The sequence below is a fragment of the Xiphophorus couchianus genome, chromosome 3, assembly GCF_001444195.1.
Source record: "Xiphophorus couchianus chromosome 3, X_couchianus-1.0, whole genome shotgun sequence".
NCBI lineage: Eukaryota > Metazoa > Chordata > Actinopteri > Cyprinodontiformes > Poeciliidae > Xiphophorus > Xiphophorus couchianus.
In genome coordinates, this window is record NC_040230.1 from 19040113 (window position 1) to 19060797 (window position 20685).

The 20685-nt window shown below is 39.2% G+C and overlaps 1 long non-coding RNA gene across 2 annotated transcripts; it reads left to right on the plus strand.

The window, feature by feature from the left end:
- Window positions 1–1642: 1642 nt before the first annotated feature.
- Window positions 1643–19362, plus strand: LOC114142412 (uncharacterized). Of its 2 annotated transcripts, none has more exons than XR_003595001.1 (5): window positions 1643–2747; window positions 3259–3430; window positions 3837–4031; window positions 4248–4711; window positions 18961–19362. It is a non-coding gene; the product is annotated as an uncharacterized LOC114142412 (long non-coding RNA). The 2 variants fall into 2 exon arrangements; XR_003595002.1 differs by having other exon boundaries at window positions 3871–4031.
- Window positions 19363–20685: the final 1323 nt, after the last annotated feature.

The window sequence follows — 20685 nt, forward strand, 5'->3', positions numbered from 1 at the left end:
ATGCGTAATCCACAAACGTGCAGTCATTCCAGTCTCATGCGCCTCACAGGTGTCATGATTTTGCAGATAAGTATTGGAAATGAGACCACTTGACCTCGAAACGTGATAGCGCTTTTGCAGTAGCGGCTCCTTTTCTCAACGCGTCTGGCTGTATCAATGGAGCCCACACACATGCACCGCATGCAGCCCGCTTCGCCTTTAAAAACATATTGATTTCTCTCTTTCACGGGGAGCTTAACGCGATCGATTGCAGGGGCCCTTTCAAGATCAGCGCCAGTATAAGCATCTCTTCCCCTAACGCACATGCTGCCTTTTCCCCTCAGGTAATGATTGTCCTTGGTCTGGGGGAATAGTTTGTCTGCATTTAGAAGAAGTGTTTCTCTTTTCATCCAATCCATCTCCCTCCTCCTTGTGTTACCAGCCCTGTGGTTAGGTATGGAACATGAATTTACTTACTGAAAAAAACAACAAAAAAACGAATCAAATGCAGAGCACACCTTCTTTGACCTTTTATTATTAAACGCTTTCAGATTTAGCGCCTCCTTTTTCCACCTGTTAGTGGTTCCACATCTTTGTGCATCTGCATTCCAGCATGTACTCCATTTTCTCTAAGGTTTTTATGCAGACATTTCCCACTTTAGATTAAATAAGATGCTTCTTGTAGTGGCCTGCCAGTTTCTGACATCAGTCTGAATAAAGTATGACCCACACTTCACTTTCGTCTCGGTTGCTTGACAGCTTTCATGTCTGCTTGTTTCAAGTCACCACATAACATCTAAATGAGATCAAGATCTGGACTTTGACTAGATCTAGGACTTTATAGCTAATGATTCTCAGCAAGCCCTTGTTGGATTTCTTGGCATGTTTTGGGTTATTGTCAGGCTGCAGGTTCTTGTTCTTTTTTCAGATTTTCGAACTTTCCTCAGGAACAGTAGATTCATAGCGGATTCTGTGATGGCACAAGCCAGCAAAGCATCTCCAAACCACGACACTTCCAGCCCTGTGCTTCACAGTTGGTATGCTGTTGTTTTCTCAAATTACTATTTCCACATTTATTCAAAACATGACCTCTCTTTGCGTCCAAATAATTCAATTTTACTAATTTTACTCATTTGTTTAAAAACAAAAAAACGCTATTCCAGAAGTCCTGCTCCTTGTCCTCTCTAGCAAACATTAGTCTGATCTTCATGTTGCTGATCGAGTGTAAATATTTCTTTACATCTCTCATGAAAGTTGAACTTCTGCTGCCTCTTTCTGATTGTACAGACATAGTTTCATATGAACAGTATGAAGAACCTGCAGTAGTAACATCTCTGGGTTTGTGAGGAGCTCTTGCAGCATCTTGCAGTCTTCTTTAAGGGTGAACCTTTTATCAGCTTTATCGCTTTCTGAAATATTCCACATGTGGAGCATAGAGGTTTTCTAAAACATTTGTCAAATCTACACTAAGCTATTCTAATATTTCATCGGTTACTGCAAATAAATGCCTGACTGTTTGTGCTTTGAAGAATGACCCTACACTTGATTATTGATATAGTAGGAAACAACAGAGTGGTTTATTTGTTTCCAACTAAGTTGTCTTGGACCAGAAAATAAAAGTTTACTCAAAATGCAAAAGTTGATTTAAACCAAAGGGAAGTGAAGTAGTTCCAGTTTTCAGTGTGTAAAACTTTGAAATCATCTTCATCACCAGAAGATGACTAAAAGTTGAATTGCTCTGTAAATCTTGTGGATGATGTCATTCATTTCTTTATTCTCTATAAATACTGTAAAACTTGGCAACAGCTCTGTTTTTCTCTGAGCACTCTTGTTGTTTTCTCAACAAGAGTGGAAGCAGCAATACTGTCATTTCCCACATTTTGATTGCCTTTATTTTAGTTCCTTTATTTTATTCCCTTGACTACGGTCTAAACACAACATCCACTTCTGCTGTAAAAATCATTAAAGTATGTTGTGATTAACCTTCACAATAAATGGAAAAACTATCTAAACTATCTAAATAGATAATTGAAAAATGTTTGGAGAGAATAAAGCGATTGTCCTCAGTTTTCTTATTGAATGAGTTTATGTTCTTAGTGTCAATGGGGGGGAAAATAACTTTCTAGAATCATTTATATGTCCTCCCTGCTCTTTGGAAACTCAGCTATGAACGGGAAATTCTCACTACAGAGTTTCAAATATTTGTGGTATGAACAGGCTTTAACGCAAATATTTTATATGTATAACATAGTTCCCCCAGTGCATTCCAAATTATACAATACCTTGCAAAGTATTCATATTCTTTTAACCATTTCATATTTTGCTAGATTGCAACTAAAACACTTCTATGTATTTTAATGGGATTTTGTGTGATAGAGGAACGTAAAGCAGAGTGCAGATGTGAGGTCGAATTTTAAAACGATGAATAGTTGCCAACTGTTCTACTATAGAGCTGAAAGTATGTTTGTTGTCATCATGCCAGAAGGTGAAGCTGGCCTCAAATCTCTAACTGGTTTGTTCTGCATTCAGCTCTTTCCATCGTCCCATAGACTCTGACCAGCTAAATCAACCCTACAGCATGACGCCTCCACCACCTTGTTTCAGAATGGAAATTGTGTGCTCAGAATAATGCATGGTGTTAGTTTTGCTTAACACATGTCTAAAGATTCTTCCAGAGCAGCTGTGGATCTCTGCAGCTCCTCCAGAGTTACCACCGGCATCTGTGATTCTTCTCTGGTAATGGTCTCCTTCCTGACCCATCAGTGCAGGTAGGCGGCCATGTTTGAACTCTGTTTGATTCTATTGCTAGCTGAGCATAATTGTTTGAGCTGGATCTTAATAAAGGTATAAAACAAAAGGGATGTGAAAGTAAATGAACACCACAGTTTTAGATTTATTTGTAGAAAATATTTAAAACTTATAATTTTCCTCCACTTCAGTTATCCTCTGGTTTGTTTTGATCTTTCATATAATATCCCAATAAGACCAGGAGATGTACATGGTTCTAATGTGATCAAATTTAAAAATGTTCAAGGGGTATAAATACTTTGGCAATTTGATGTATGTAGTCATAAAATGTACAATTTCCTGTAGCCTTAGTTGAAGTAAACATGCTTTAAATCTCATTTATAATTTAAAGCTCAGCTGAGTATGCCTTGGGTTTTACCATGATTAAGACCTAAGTGTGCAGATCTACTAATGATTTAATTCAGATGTTTGAGATTTATAATGTTTTAAATTCACATGATTTATCTTGAGTCTGTGCTTTTCTCCCGAAAGTCGAGTGCTGCATGTGAAACTCCTTGCAATGTGCAGAACAATTAAATCTCTGCCGTGACAAGTGGTGCGTTCTCCTATGCCCCCACTGGCCTACTATCGACTCGCAGCTCTCTCTCACACCCCCACTCCCCCCTTCCCGCCTCCTGCTGTCTCAACAATTAAATCAGTCAAGGTGAGTAGACTTTCCATTCCTCTTTAATAAAAAAAAAAACCAGTCGCTTTTTTTTTTTTTTGCAAGCAACCTTTTGCAGATTTGTGAGATTGTGTTGATCTTAAACTTGCATCCTTCTGACTTCATGCTTTCATGATGTCATCATGTAAGTTCATATTTCAAAAGCAGTCCGTTTTAGAGTAGTTCCTCTGCAAACATTGACCGTCCACGCAAACTTGGCGCATGCATCCACCGCGAAAAACAGATTCTCACTCTGTTTTGGTCATCGTTTTTGTGTTGTACAACATATGTATTTCTAAAGTTGATCCTCCAGAGCCGTGAACAACCAAACCTTTCCCCCTCCCCCATCTGTATTTCTCTTTCTGCCCCTTTTTGCCCCTCTGTCCTGTTCTGTGTCTCCTGCAAGCTGACTCTCTTTCCTGTGTGCTGGGGGCCAGCAGAGGGGAAGTACACAAGGAAAGAAAAGCACTCCCTGAGTTCAAGTGCACAGGCTTTAAAGACACAGCTGGCTTCAGCAAACCTGACCAATCGACGAGGGAAAATCAGTCGTGGAAGGGCAGAATAATACACCACTGACAACGTGGTGGTGTACGTAGATGCGGTATGGGAATTGTTTTATAAAAAGAGGAGACATTTGAAAAAAAAAGAAAAGAAATCCCAACAGGAAAACTGAGGAAAAATGTCTCCTCCCCCTTTTTTTTCTCCATATATACTCCCTCCCACCTTGTGCTCCCTCCCTCGCTCTCTCCTTCATTTCTATCCTGCGTACATATACACACTCCCACAAACACGGTGACTGATGTCTTTCCCTTCTCAGGCCTGCTCCGATTTTCTCAGCAACCCTTTCTGCAGCTCCAAGACTGTCCATTTGTTCTCGGGTGAAGCATCCGGTGGAACTGGTTGTGCAGAGCTCTGGCACATGCTGTCCCAGATACACACTCAGCAGCAGCAGCAGTGGATCAGCGTGCCTCTCACTTTACCGCCTGTGACTTTATCCGCTGCCTTTCCCCTCCAGCGCTCCTCCTCGCAGGACCGACTTCCTTTGTCCATAAGGCATGTTTTCCTTTCAAAGTGCTGAATGTCAAGGGATGAAGAACAGACAAATGGTGTTTGGGGAGAAGATAGGGAGGCATCAATGGATAAAATCTGACATTACTGGAGTGCCGTGGAGATGCCAGAGTGCAAAACGACTTTAAAAAAAAACACAAACGAGACTAAGAATGAGGGAACGGAGAGGAAGAATCAGATTGGAGTCGGGAAAGAAGAAACTTTGGAAAAAAGGTAAAAAAAAAGAGTAAATTAACTAATAGCAGTTTATTGTGAGCTTGATTTACAAGAAATATATTCGTAGCTCTGTTTTTCTGTGTTTTCTGGTTTTTGCTGTGTGCGTTTTTGTGTTCTCGGCTCTGTTTGGTTTTGTCCTTTTCCTCCCTCCCGCCTTGCAACATTTTCCCTCTAGCCCCAGCTGTTCTCCCTTAGCTGAAAAGGCATGTTTGCCTAAAGAAAACTTGTATGAAATAAGTTCAGTTCTAGCTGATGGCTTGGTGTTGGTGCTGGGGCCCAGATAGGAACGATGAAGGAGAAGGAAGAGTGAAATTTTGCCGCTCCGTTATTCTTTCCCTTGTAAATTGTTATTCTGCTATCTCTGTGTCCTGTGAGTGGTTTTGGACTTGTGTTACTTATTCTACTTTCTGTTGATATGAATCTGAAGAATGACACAAAGTATTTGAATCATTCGTCCGTCATCCTCCCCGCCTCGGAATCGACGCGGCCCACCCCTCTACTTCCCGTCTCTGTTTGTTTTTGGTCTCAGTATGCGTTCCCCGTTATACGGCTAGAAACTAAACATCATCTCTGTTCTTCTAAACATCCACAAACACTGAAAGTAGCAGCCTGAATCCCCTAATGCTTTATGCCCAAGCCTACACATGACATGATGAATGTGTTTGCAAACCTCCCTCCATTGTTTCACAGGGACAGACGTTTTTGAGGAAACCTTCTCATCTTCGTTGTTGCTCCTAATAAGATTGCCCACCTTCATCTCCAAATGTAACAAGCTCTCACTCTATTCAAACTCTCGGTGATTATTGCTCTGCCATTTACCACCATTTGGCAAAGCGCAAATGTGGGGTGTGTTCTGATCAGTGGATAAAAAATGATCAAGTAATGTTAGCTCGATGATTTCAATAGATGGTGCTAACAAGATTGAACTCTAGCTGAAAATAATGAAAAAAGTAGATATTGTTGCAACAATCTAACATTATACTTTGGTATTAGTCTCTTTTTCAGCTGTACAAATAGGTTGTACTAGAATTATGTTAAAAGAGATAGTTGAACTAAAGCAATGAGCTTTTATTTTGTTCAAGTGAACTGACTGATTTCAACTAGAGACGCAACAATCTCTCACAAATTTCCCTTGATGGGCTCTGATCAGCGATCATATCATCAGTCATTTGTTTTTCCCTTGTCATGAAATGCATCACAGCTAAGAACATTCACCAGTTGGGATCTGTGAACTTTTCAACCAGCAGCTAAATTTGATACGCTTTTAGTATTATAAAAACCCAAATAAATTTAAGTGGCAAATGAGTCTGATTTCTGCTGGGTAAAAGTCCATTTCACACACTCACTCAGCTGTCACTTTATTAACAATGAAAAATATGTTTCTGAACATGACATTTACGTGCTGTGTTTTCTCAAATTTTCACTTTTACAACATGGCCAAGGTTTATTAGACATGAGACAAATTAAAACACCCAACTTAGTGAGTGGAGTGGTGTGGAGTGGTGTCGGCCAGAGATCAAAAATATATACATATAAATATATATATATCATTTAAACATTTCAAAGTTTCTTTAATGAAACATGCTGGAGAAGTTTCTCCAGGTTTTAGCAACATAATAACACAGCATGACCCTCCTGTACCTAATGTTGAGCGCTGCTGGTCAGCTGCCTCTTCTAGTTTTCAATTCTATATATATTAAAAATAAATAAATTTAGCCTTTTGGCAACATTTTTGTTTTGCATATTGTGAACAGTTATGGTTTGTAAGCTGAAGGAGTGTCACCCATTACTCTGATTAAGGTAGCAATACTTTAAAACTACAGGTGGAAAGCTACAAGCAGTGCATATGTTCATCCCCAAGATATCCAAGTAGCTAGCCTGAGTAATTAACCAGATATTAGCTCATTATGCTTATGTGACTCTATAAATAGCAAAAAGTATAACCACTTAGAAAACAAGAACAACACCTCTATTTTTCATTCAAGTCTCAGCATGAAAACCACAATGATAATAAATGTAGGCTAGAAATAACAGAAGAAATTAAGTCATCGATATGACGGATTATTTTAGCAGCAGAGGGAACAATTGTTGCTGCTCTATTTTAAATTAAGATAATTCCTTCATCTTATAATTTTAGCTTAAAATTTCCCTCTACATGCTGGTAGGTTTGTCCTGTTATCTCGCCACGGCAGTGCAAGGTGGCAGGACCTCTGCAGGGATAAAATGTTGTTCCTTTCTCATCCAGCTCTTTGTAAACTATCATTTTGACATCAAAACACCTGCGTTTGCAGGTAGATCTATTGAGTTTTTTTTCTAAATATCCTCTTTTATTTTCTTTTTCTATCTCTTTGCTATCATTCCTTTGTAGGTTTTGATACATGTATGCAAGTCATGAAGCTGCTTTGAAATAAATATCTCCATTCTGCTAAGTTTGTGAATCGAAAGTTACGTTTTTTCAAAACTACAAGAGCAATGAATATGTCAGGGCAATTGAGAGCTGCTCAGAAAGCTTTGTTCATGTGATAACACTCAAATTGTAAAAGCTTTTCAGACCTTCAGCTCATCTCAACAGGACTGCTTTCATGTAACAATGCTATACACTTTGGCAGAAATAATGGATTGCCTCGGATCATTTTAGCAAAAAAAAATAAATAAATAAAAATAAAGAATCCATTGGGTATGTTAAACCTTTTCAACTCCACGCTGCCACTCGCTGCTCCCCAGCACATCTAAACATCAGAGTGGACAGAAAGGCATTTATGTGTTTCACAACATAACTCGCCCTTCGCTATCAACTATGTAGCTCGGATGTGAAAGAGACGGGAAAAGTCTGCTGTGTGGGAAAAGGGCCACACACAGCAGGCTCCGAGGTCCGGCACGGAGAGAAAGCGCCGCACAATGTGACCGCTGTAGATGTACTCAGCCGCTCTCTCACGGCCAGAGTGAGAGCCGTTCCCCCTGGACTCGGTGTTCCAGTTGCATCAGTGTTTGTCTGCCTTCTCGAGGACACGGGGGCTGAAATGGGGCTGGAGCAAAAAGCTCCATCTGGATACCCAAAGGGCTTCTCTACATTATTAGAACAGCACTAATACTCTTTGTCTCTGTTGCGCTAAAGTCCACTACCAGTTTAAATCTCTTACGTTGTGTTTGGTTCTGATACAAGAGGTTTATTTGTAATAAATGAAATGTATCACTTTCTAATTTGCATTTAATTTCACTCATCTGGCAGTTGCAAACAAGTTGCTGCTAACCGTAGTTATGTTATAAAATGGGATGAGAGGATTTAGATTTGATAAGCTGGCTATCCAAAGCACACCCGGAAGTCCACATTGCTCAAAAAGAACAAAATTAAAGCTTTTGAAACGGCTTAGTCAAAGTCTTGACTTAAATTTGAATCAGATTCTATGGGTTAACTTTGCACAGAAAAACCCATATTATGGTTGAATTAAAAATAATTATGAAAATAAGAGTTGAGTCAAAATTCCTTCTGAATGAAGTGAATGCCAGTGTTTGCAAATGCTTGATTGCAGTCGTTGCTGCCAAGGTTGTGCAGCCGGTTATTAGGTTTAGAGGCCAATTACTTTTTCACGGGATTGTTGTCTGAGATTAAAGACAACAATGCTTTGATCTCTGACAACAATTAAGTGTGTTAAATGTTCCCTGAGGCTCTTAAGTGTGGTGGAAAAAAACAAAACTAAAAGAAATCAGTAAGAAAATAGAAAATTATTCATTTTCTCTGATTCTAAATTAATATCCTATTAATTATTTTAGGTATAACAATGTCATCTCTCGTATTTATTTGTTTTGTTTTCCATACTTGCCCACAGAATAACCCACAAACTTCACCGTTTTTCGGTTGTTTCTTACTGAGAACTGAGGGCTGCTAGCAAACCTGCACTCTGCTGTTTCATAGACATGCTTGTTGCTTACCTACTGATGTTTTAAAGCAGCATTAGTTTAAAAACAGGAACAGGGTGGCACTACTTTTCCACAATTGACTGTCTGTTTTTCAACTGGAAATATTCCCTCACTGCTGTATTTGTCGGTCTTGTAATTGAGAGAAAAGTGCAGCAGGCTTCAGTTGACCAGCATTATGCAACAGGTGTGGGAGGGGCAGCGCTGTGTCCTTTGTTCCCCATAGCTGCACAAAACTCTGACCACTTCTGAACTTTACCCGGTACCTGGTAAGGACCTTAAACAGTCTTAGTGGTATAAAGGAAAAGTCGAACATTTATTTTATTTCTAAAAACCTGCGTTTACTTTTATTCCCCACCGATGTTTAATGCAATCCTCCAGCGTACAACACAAACACAGTTTTAAATCTTCACCTTCAAACCTATTTCTTAAAGTCCAAGTCAGTGTGGACTGGCTCTATCACACTGAGCTTTATGTACTATAGCTTACAAATACTGCAACTTGTCCTGTACTATGTAATACCTGACTTATCCGCTTACTTTGTGCTTGTTTTTATTAGTTTTCCCATTCTAGTACAGTTCCACTGTAACAGAGTAACTTACTTTGTTTAAAATGTTTCATGATTGTTAAATAGTCTCTAAGTCTTTTATTTTTCATAAGCTAGAGCAAAAGGACTCAGCCATTATATTAAAGATCATTTTAAGATGCAATAAATTAAGACCAAACTACATGGCTACAAGGGACATGTAATTGTACTATGTGAATGCCGAGTGTTAGGTGGTGTTGGAGAAAAATCATTTCCCTTTCTTAGTGAGCATTTCAAAAAGGCCTGACAAATTGAAACATTCCTCTCAGCAAGCATTTTTGATTTTTAGATCCTACAATTCAGCATGACCCAAGAAAACATGAGGAACTTGAGAAAAGGGTGTGTGCCGGTTCAGTGAAAGAGCAAGTCAGAAAATATTTTCTGATCCTACTTAGACAAATCAGAAATGTTTTACGAATTATAACTTGTTGATTTTGGTACCAAAGAAAAAAATCAAAACGGAGAAATTAGCTGATGCAAAAGTGACAATAAGGTAAAGCAAAATTTGTCCCGTATTGGTGCAGGAGTGCAACTGTACATATAAGTCAGTTAAATTTGAGGTTCTTTGTTCTCCACTGACATGGTGCAGCAAAAACAGGATCAAATGCAAGTTCTGTTTACTTATCTTAAACAAAGAAAATCATTTTTGACAAGGGGCTCTAAGAAATCTTCACAGTAAAATGAAAGACATAGAAATGTCCATCTTGAGCTAATGGAAGGTCATAGGTCATTCAGAAAACTGTCTATGTTAAAGATCTGCCTACAATATGCTGCTACACTGAATGAATAATGAGGGTTTGTTTTAGTCAACTTGACCTTCTTGTATATTTGTGCACTGCGAACACATAATCAGTTCTTTATTTCAAACGTTTGACGTGGGGAGTCTCTTGAGAGATATGCATGGCAGATTTGTTACATAATTTCCTCATGCTTCATTTGAAAATTACTTGATATTTATGGCCAGTTGTTCTACTTCTAGTTTGATATGATAGAAATGCAGCTGTAGCTTAAACTACCATCTCCAAAATCATAACACATCAAACCTCTAAGCAGCAGAAGGCGACATCCTGTCTTGTCACAGTCTCACCAGCATTGGATCGTGACTGCAGAAAACCTGTTCTGGTCTGATGTATCTCAATTTGAGCTGCAGCATTCAGGGATAATGCATCGTGTCACAACGCTCAAACCATCTTAAGCTGGTTATGCTAAACATGACCATAACTAAGTGCTCTCCAAAGCCTCTGGATCTTGGGGTAAGAGAGCACTTTTTGGGATGCACATGGCAGGAGATTCGCGTCATGGATGTGCATCCAAACAATGTGCAGCAAAGGCAAGATGCTGACAAGAGTCTGTAAGAAATGCTTCCAACATCGAGTTAAAAAGTGTCTCAACCCGATACTAAGAAGGTGCAATAAAGCGGCCATTGAAAACAATCATTCATAATAACACACCTATGTGCAACAAAATCCCGCAGATTGCCCTTCTGTGGGTGCGAGTTAATGTTTTCCACAACACCAAACAGTGTTGAAATTATTTCCAGTAGGCGAGTCGATATCAATGAATAGCTTCCTGGTGGGTTCGCCAGGTGGCCGCCTCGTGTGCTCAGGAGCAGGCAGAGGCGGCAAGGTGGGGGTTAATATTTGCAGGCTGCAGGAATGTGTTTGGAGTCAGCAGCGAGAATTCCTCAGTTTTGCATTAGTAGGTCACAGTGCTGCCTCTTAGCTCTCCCATATCAATCCCCTCCTGCCTGTCTCCTCTTTCTTTCTGCACATCTCTCATTTTTATTGCCACGTTCTTTCCCATCTCATTCTCGATGCACATCTTTTTCTTTTTCTGTGCTCTCTCCCTCAACTTTTGATCCTCACTATTTCCCCTCTCTTCTCCAGCGCCTTAGATGTTAGAGACATCCTTAGAGCCCCAGGAGTTGGGGGTTGGGGGGAAAGAAGAGAGAGAAATAGAGAAAATGTCTGAGTGTACTCATGTTAGTGCAGGGTCCTCATTTATGATTTATGGGGCAGGTTTCTGACATACAGTCCTTGTTGATGATTAGGTTTCGTCGTTGATTGTTTTCATCTGTGTTTTGCTTTGCTTAAGTAAATTAGGTTTTTAAAATAAGTTTATGTGAAGGCATTAGAAATTCACAGTGAACCCTACCCTGCTGACTGAAAGGACTCATTGACTAGTTTGTATTATAGATTTGCTGCAGAAACCTAATTTTCCTTCAATTAATTTATTCCCATTCATCTGTGTCTCTTGCTTTACGGATATTGATTGGACTAAAATATCTTTCTTGTCTCTAACTAAATAGCGGCATAAATTAATCCACTTGAACATATTTTTTAAAATTACTTTACATAAGGTTGGGTGAGATAGAATTGAATCCTGTGAGGATTTGGCAGCCCTGCATCATTCACAAGAAAAACACACCGCAAAAGGCTTTACAGACGAACTCGCTGTTATATGAGAGTAATAAAACAAATATGTTTTGTATGCTGATGCGTTAGGTGCTTACATGTTGTTTTCCTTTTATAAATGATGCCGAAGTTGATGAGTGCGGTATCAAAAATAGACGAAGGGTCAATGAAATATTAAAGAAGCCTTTTTTAGAACTTCTCCTTTGGTTTGGATATGACTGAAAATGCTTTCTCATCTGACATATAAATCTGACATCTCCCTCAGACCAGGTCCCACAGTAATTAAATCATGCTCTTGGATGACGTGCATCCATTTACCTCTGGTTAAAACTAGAAAATCATTTCAGAAAGGAGCATCGCCTTGACAGTCAAACCAGGTGATGGTCGTTTGATGGTCTGGAACTGTTTTACTGCTTCGAGACTCAACCCCCCCCCCCCCCCCAACAAAAACAACTTCTGGATTGGTCTAGTCACAGTCCAGAGTTAAATCTGATTGATTTTCTGTGGTATCACCTTAACCGGGTCATTTACGTATGAAATGCCTCCAGCACAGCTGAATTAAAACAACTCTGCAAAGAAGAAGACGTGAAAATTTGTTCTTCAGATTTATTGCCATTTTTGACTGTTAAGAGTAGAGCAACCCGTTATGTTTGTACGGTTGGTTTGCACAGCTTTGTTTCTCCTATATGACATGATCTGAAAACTATTTCTTTGTATTTACTTTGGTTATCACGGACTGATACACCAAGTATAATCTGAAGACAAAAAAGCAAGATCTGAAAAAATGTGAAAGGGGGCAGATACTTTTTCAAGGGACGTTGCAGCTAATGTACGAATGGTACTCGTTACATTGAGCCTTCTTGTTTTGATGTCAGTGCTGATTTGAAATGCAGAAAGATAAAAATCCAACTCTGTTGATATAATTTGAAAAACATCAATGTCACAGAATGCTGAATGTTTTTCCGAAAACTAAGAATCTCCACTTTTTTGTTTTTACAACCAAAAAAGGGTTTTAAAAGTCACAGCTGTGGACGTCCTAATGCCAAACACACATTAATACACTCTTTTGTGTTTTCATTACAATAAGAACAAACTGTTGATGAAACCCTGATTTTTGAGCTGCTGGAAATTTTCTATTGTTCTTTATTTTTGTGTCAATATAGGATTGTAACCTTGGTGTTGTCAGTTGCCTGCAGGTCAAAATAGTTCTTGTTTGTCACTCAGCTTTTTATTTTTTTATTTTTTTCTATTGGGTGCCAAACATGTTTCCATAAAAACAATTTAAAAGTGACGGCATCATCTTTGAAATGCTTGAGTAAATGTCGTCCACCATCATGTAAACTTAAGTCATTGCTTCTTTCTTTTTTTTATTTCAATCAAATGTATTTGTTTTGTGCGATGTTTGATTATTCTGTATGTGTTGCTCTGAAGCAATTTGTACAAAATTAGTCCATGATGCAATAAGGCAGAGCCCGACCGAATCGTGTCAAAAGGAAGATGTAATAAAAAAACACTGCAGGGCTTCTGAAAATGGCATTATGGATGTCTAAGCAATTAAAATCAAACAATTGCTGTTCTATTATTTTCTAAAAGTGTTTTTGGTCAACGGAAGATAAAGATTTTATACTTCTTTGCCATCCAGTCTGAAACCTGTCATCAGCAGCCCAATGTATGCTGCAGTTTTGGAAATTGGCTAAACTCGTGGTGACATGGCCAAATAAAAAACATTAGTTTAAGTCGACAGGCATTGTTACCTTACGTAAAACAAGTAATAAGTAAGCTAAATAAATGTTGTTTTTTTTTTAAGTCAATCAAGCTCCTGTTCCTAATCCATTTAGATCTCAAATTTTAATGGGAACTGAAAGTCTTTCAAAACTAATAAGCTTAGCATACTGACAATTCTGAAATTTGTAGAAAACACTCACCTCATATCTCCTAATAATATCTTATTAATTTTGATTAATAACAGAAAATATAAAGCCTAAAAAGTCGACAAAAATAACATTCAGTCTTGCCTTTCTGACCAACAACACTGATATTCACACTCCTCCCAGTAGGTGGCGGTAATGCCTTTTAAAGTTCGTTTACCAACTGAAAAGTTGATGCACAGAAGGTGGAGTAACTCAAACTTTGGTGTCGGCTCAGTGAAAAACATTGAAACATTGTCGAAAGCACAGACAACAGAGCGATTTGTTACAAAGTCCTGCTTGGTTCACCAAGAAGTCTACATCTAATATGACTATGAATGTGAATCTGTTTAAAATGTCCTTTGTCAACCAAAATGTAGTTGAAAACTCATTGGTATTGTGTGAAATATTATTTCATAAAACATGATTAATTTACAGTTAAATATTTACAAATTTCAAATGAGTGAATAAATTTGACATATATCAAGATTGGGTTTTTTTGTGGCTTTTCTAAAGCAAAGATCAAATATTTTTTAAATCATTTTATCTTTAATCACTGTGCCACTAAAAAGAACATCTTTAGTTTACTTAAAATGACTCTCGCTATTCAATTAAGCAAAGAGGCAAAAAATATGTAAGTCAGATTTATGCACTTTAAGCGTATTAATTTACTGACAGTGGTTTGAAGTGTCACTATATCTCCTCTGGTAACATATTGATGGCATTCACAAGGCTCTCCATTACACTTTGCAGTGATAGACATGCTCTGCGATGGTGTTGGAGGTGTCAGCGATGCCTGCATCACACATTGTCTCCCTCGAGCGTGCCAGTTCTCTGGTGCCAGACAGAGAGAGGAGGAGGAGGAGGAGGACGAGGAGGAGGAAGGGAGAGCGTGGTGTGAAGAAAGTAAGGGAAAATAAAGATGAAAGCTTAAAGAAATAAAGTTGTTCAAGAACTGGAGACAAAGTGGGTTTGAAGTGAGACAAAAAGCATCGAGAAATGAGGGAAAGGGTTTCATGCCAGAAAACAAAGGAGGTGAAGGGTTTATTTTTGCATTTAATGCCAGTCAGATGGGCCAGTATTATGTTGTTATGGTATTATAGACTTGGCAAAAATACCACGATTTCACAGTATTCAATTCAATTCAGTTTATTTATATTGCTGCATTTGACACAGCACGTCATCTCAAGGCACTTTACCAAAAACGTCAATTGAATTTAGTTATATATGTTCCAAATTGCTCATATAAAACCAATGTTGGGTGTTGATGGGTAATTTGAACATCCATCCATCCATCCATTTTCTAACACCCTTGTCCCTAGTGGGGTCTTCAGGGGGGCTGGTGCCCATCTCCAGCTAACGTTCCGGGCGAGAGGCGGGGTTCAGGTCACCAGTCTGTCACAGGGCATCTAATTTGAACAAAAATTGTCTAAATATTATTTAAAACAAAACCAAAGCTATGTTAATTATAACTCGTGAAGGGACTTTATTCTTTAATTGTAATAATAGTAATTCATTTTATATATGATTGTTTCTAGGTTCTCAAACAATATAAAATCAAACAATGCAACATAGCAAATAAAAACAAACAAAAAGACCAAATCCACTTAAAAACCTGCACTAAATGTATTGCTTTTAAATATTCAATATATATTAGATATTATGTATTTTCACTATGGTGGTCTTACACTGAAACTGAATTTAAATTCATCTCACTACTTGTGAGTAGAGTGGAAATTTATGGTTAATTTTTCAAAAATATTTTTATTTGAAAACACCTACTTCCTAAGTCATTACCATAAATAAAACTTATTTTAGACAGATTAAATATTGGCATACTCAATAACAGCAGTGTAATGTTTCTTTATCCATTTTAAAAAAGGACATTTATACATTTTTGGAGATTAGATGAAGTCAAATTATTTTTTAGTCCAGGTTGATACACAGTGAGATACCTGTACCAACCTAAACCTGGTTATTGAGTCATTTGTGCTTTATCATTTTTGATAAATTAAGCTTCACAGCTGTAGCTTTAAACCTCTGTTACCTTGATGAGAGTGATGGGTGGTGCTCCTTTAGTTTCCATGCCAACACTATCATCGTTTTTGCAGCTGGAAATGCTTCAAAGCAATCAAATTCTTTTTTCTTGTCAACAGATATGCATAGTTGCCTTTTTCTTTTTTTTTTGTACTGTGCAGTAGGCCTGTCCTGATAAATTTTACTGGACGATAAATTGCCCCAGAAGTTATAGCAATAATATTGTTGCTTGCAGACAATGTCCAAGCAATATAATGGTAAAGGCATAATAATGCAACAACACATTCTCAAAGGCTAATACACTTTAAATTTTAATGAACATTTAACACTGGAACGGGAAGACATTTTAAAATATCCAAAATAAACAACAGAATAAAATAAAATGAATTACGAACTCTTTGTAAACAAAATGTTCCTTCAAAACAAAAAAAGGGGGGGGGAAACATGTTAAGACCAGACTAAAGACTTTTATCATCCACTTTTGGGTAGAAAGAGAAAAATGATAAATCACGCAAATGAAAATGATTGAACTCATTTTAATTTATCACGCAATTAATGGATTTACTGTTTATTGTGACAGGCCTACTGTGCAGTAACAGGTGGAGGAGGGGCACTACTGCACCACTCAGTGCTCCATAAGCCAGAGAAAACGCCTTTAACTGTTGCATTTTCTCTCATCAGATGGACTTTGAAGGGAACCTTAGTATAACTTCACACGGCTCAATAAAACTTTTAACATCCTTGTCGTGCTTCTGAGAATCACTTCAGCAGCTTCTCTGATCGAACGCAATGTCAAAGCAACTTTAACAAGTCAGGGATGAACAGGTCCATAGTGGAAGGGAAACCTGCTGTCTCCGGCTGCTCTCTGGTCAGCGTGGGTCAACAGGGTCACATTTGTAAGATGAAAGGAGAGGCTCCGGTTGGTTGCTTCCAAAGGGGGGAAGGAGAGGTCAGGAAGTGGCCCCAGCACAAACACCAGACTCATTGTTCAAGTTCAAGGTAACACTGAAAAGGGTTTTCATTCACTTAGCTCAGCCTGTGACGGGTCTGCGAGTTTTTTTTTTTTTAAAGGAGGCTCATAATTGGAGGAAAACATTGCCCTTGGCATCGTCTGACACTGGTGTCGTGCTGATATAATTGTAAACTAATTATGCCACTTTTATCTATTTAATTAGGGGGTTTGATGCTGACCTGAGGGGGTGGCTGGGGAAAGGGACAGCAGAAAAGTTTCTTAAAATGTAAAATGTGCTCAGATGTGACCTGTGCTCAGGTGCTCCTTCAGACAATGAACAAGGTCACAGCCAGAGGGTCAGGTGTCAGCCCACCTCCTCTCCTCCATCCCTCTATGTTGTGTCTGCTCACTCGTCAGCTCCTCATTAAGTCCTCACAGGGGAATTTCCTGTTCGCCTCCTTTGCTTCCCCGTTCCTGCTCAAAATGGAGCAGCGTATTAGCTCTTTTTACAAAGCATGAATAATTAAATCCTTCACAGTTACTGTGCTGACGATGGGAACCAACGGCTTAAAGGTTGTAACCACACGCCAGGAATGCAAACTCCCCTTAAAGCAGAACCGAAGCAGCTGAAATTGCCAAACCTTTGCAAAGTCGAGGCTTGTAATTGATGACTTTGTGCGTTCAATAAAATACAGTACAACACACAAACACACACGCAGAGAAACACACTGGCAAATAATTCAGCGTCTGACTCACTCCCTTTAACAGAAAGTCAATAACAATACAGGAATGATTAATCAGCCTCTCGGTGGCCCCTCCCTCACTGCTCACCACCTTCCACTCTCTCTTCTCAACCCCTCTCGCCCTCTCTCAGGCTCACTATCGATCTGAATGCATTTGCTTCCCATTTATCCGTTAGCATCCCTCCCCCCATCGCGTATGCGCTGCCACTGCATCGAGCGGCCACAAAGAACCTTTTTACTCAGGAGTGTCTTACAGGGGCGCAAACGGCACACACCGATGCGGCGTGCACGCCCTCCTACACTCTTGCGGACTCTGCACTTGGCCGCATTGCACCGAGGGATTTGGCTTGATTATTCCAGGGCCGCGTTGTAGTGCAAATTAGGAGGGTCCATTTCACAGTGCAGGTGCATTACATGTGTGTGTATTTGTGTTTGTATGTTGCACACACACACACACACACACACACACCCCTACACACTAGCCTTAGGACAAAGCGGTGTTCTTAAAGGTTTAACTGACTAACTCCCCCCCAACCAGATTTCCCCCAGCTCCCCTCTTGCCATTCTGGATGGTGGCACACGGGTTGCCATGACACCAGACTGTTTTGTCTGCCCTTTGACCTCTTTAAGGGGTTCTGTGGTAAATCAGGCATTACATGAGAGGGCCAAATACAAGAGTGGGGTGGGAGGGAAGAGGGCGGACCGCGTTTCCTCTGTAAAAATGAGGTCCAAAAGGTTCCTCTATACATCCGCTTTGTACCGAGCGAGAAGGTGGGGAGCCTCCATGAGGCTCGCAGCGAAACAAAGACACATGTGCACATGAAGGCACGGCAGCGCTCTGCAAGGGTAAATGAACTAAGCTGAAGCTCCCAGGAGGTGGGGAGTTATTATGCTCATTGTGCAGTTGGCCAGCTAAAGCTGTTTGGCTGCTTCTTTTGAAGTTATATTTATCAAGCCAGAGCAGGAGGCTTAGCACTCGGAGCTGGTGTGCGGCTTTGTCCACGCTGCAGAATGTCTGCATGTGTGTGTGCGTGCGTGTGTGTGTGCACAGAAATAGCTTTCAGATTTTGAGATTTGAACCCCCTCAAATGTGGATCTAAACAGTTTTGACAGGAGCAAATTTAAGCTGCCGTTTTGCCTCCAGTAACGTTTTTCTCTGGCACCTTTAAGCAGTGAAACTTTGAAATGAAGCTGTCTGACAGATTGACCCACTGCAGGTCATGTTGGGGTGATTTGGGTAATATCCAAATTGCATCCATTATTAACAACACTTAAGGAGCACCAAACAAAACAAATTGAGCATCAAATAATTATAATGTAACCCAGTAGCTTAAATGTCCCTTTTACTCTATTAATTCTCCTTATTTACAGGTTATAATTTTCTTTTTTTATGCGCTGTATTCTCTTTGTTTCACCTATTTTATGTATTCAATTAACCGTCTTCATGCCTTGTTCTGCACACTTTATTTACAGAAAAAATGTCGACTTCAAAAAATTTTTCTAGTATCCAAATTATTTAAAAGGCAGAGGTCATTAAAATTCAGTTTGACAGAAAGATTATTTAAAACAGACTTATTATGTGAGCCGCTCATGTAATTTATTCACTGCTGGTTAACTTTGACTCCTTGTTCTTTGCAGCTTTACTTCTTTCTAACGTTTTTGCCTGATGTTTTTTTTGTGTGTGTTTTTCAGCTGGCTTCAGTTCCAGCTTTACAAGGCGCAGGCCATGATGTAAGTGATCTCAAGGTAACATCTTTCCGGAATATTTCTGTGCAATTTCTCGGCATGAAATATTTTTACGCAATACACAAACAGACACCAAACAGATTAGACGGCTGTATTAATGACAATGGCTCATGGGAATTTGGCCAGACTGACCCTCAGGGAAAATAATTAATTTAGGAAGAAAGAAAAAAAAAAGATGGAAGGAAATAAGAGAGGTAGAAGCCAAAAAAAAAGAGGAAAAGACAAACATCAGACTTTGGTTGCAGTCGGTGTGACTGTACAATCTTTCCAGATAATTTATGACCGTGCTGGATATTTTTTATCTTTTGGGTGACAGGCAGGGGATTAAATATGCACTCCGAATGTCCATAACATATTCAAGCTCTTGATCTGAGAATTTCTTTCCCGACAAAAGATTTTGCCGAAGACGCTCGATAATCGCACGGGTACAAAAAGCTTAAAAGGCAGGACATATTCTGTGTGATTAGTGCTGCTACTAAATTTAGTCTGTTTAATAAAGGCAATTAGATACTACTATAGATTTTACTTGTTTGAAATTTCTGTCTAAATGAGTTTTCTTATGTTTAAGTTGCATTCTAATAACATCTGATGTCTATGTCCTGCTTTTATTGTGTTTTGCTTTTGATCTTTTTTATCTTTCAATGTATGTCAAGTTTTTCTAGCACATAGTTTTGAGAGTTTTTAAAATGTTGATGTGACATTGACAGGTAAGAAAAAAATAAAATGCATATTGTACTCAGTATGGATTTTTTTTGTTTGTTTGTTTTACCCTTGTCTACATATTTGCAAAGCAAAACAACTGCTGTTTGACCCTGGCAGTATGCTCCAGTAAAAAAGCACAAAAAATCTGACAGCAGTGAATTAAGACGTTAAAAAAACGCTCATGCAGTATTCATAGTCTCGGTTCTCCTTATATATTTAGTCGAAACTGACAGCTTGGTTGGCGGTGTGCCTAAAATCTTATCCATAAACTAGCACAAGCTGCTAATTTTAGGCTGTGTTTACAGCAGATTGTGATATCTCTGAGGAGCTTTGGACCATAGATCTAAATATATATTTTGCTCTTGAATTAATTGGCCAGAAATGATTTCATCTAAGCATGTTTTGCAGCTGACGCGGTGGCGTAGGTATTAATCATTTAGTAAACTGCTGTGATGCATCTCATGAAATGTTGAGGCAAAGGAGATGATAATAATTTGTATCAACATACCAAAGTTGGTTGCCCTACGAAGCTTCTTTTTTTTTTTTTTTTTTTCCTGATTGCACTCCCTCCGCCCCGTCTTCAGTGCCACATCAGGCACATTCTTCCAGCTCGCGTTTGATTGGAATCTCTGAAAGGGCGGCGTTACAAAAGGCCACTCACACACCAATCCCTGCCTGCGTAAACTGACAGCTGTGCCATGGCAACAGTTTGGCGAGTTGCCAGGCTCTCCAAGTTGCCAGGCGCGAGGTTCCCATGGCAACGTTCATTTTGCCATCTTGGTCGGCGAGGTTGGTGTCGACCGAGGCGGATTACCGCAGGACAGAGAATTGCTTTCACCTGGGAGGAGAAAATGCATTCATATTTCAGCAGGCCGCGGCTGCGCGCTGTAACATTAAAAAACATTGCAACATTGATGTAACCCCCCAGTCAGAGATGTTGAATGTATTATTCAAATTTGAAGCAATAGC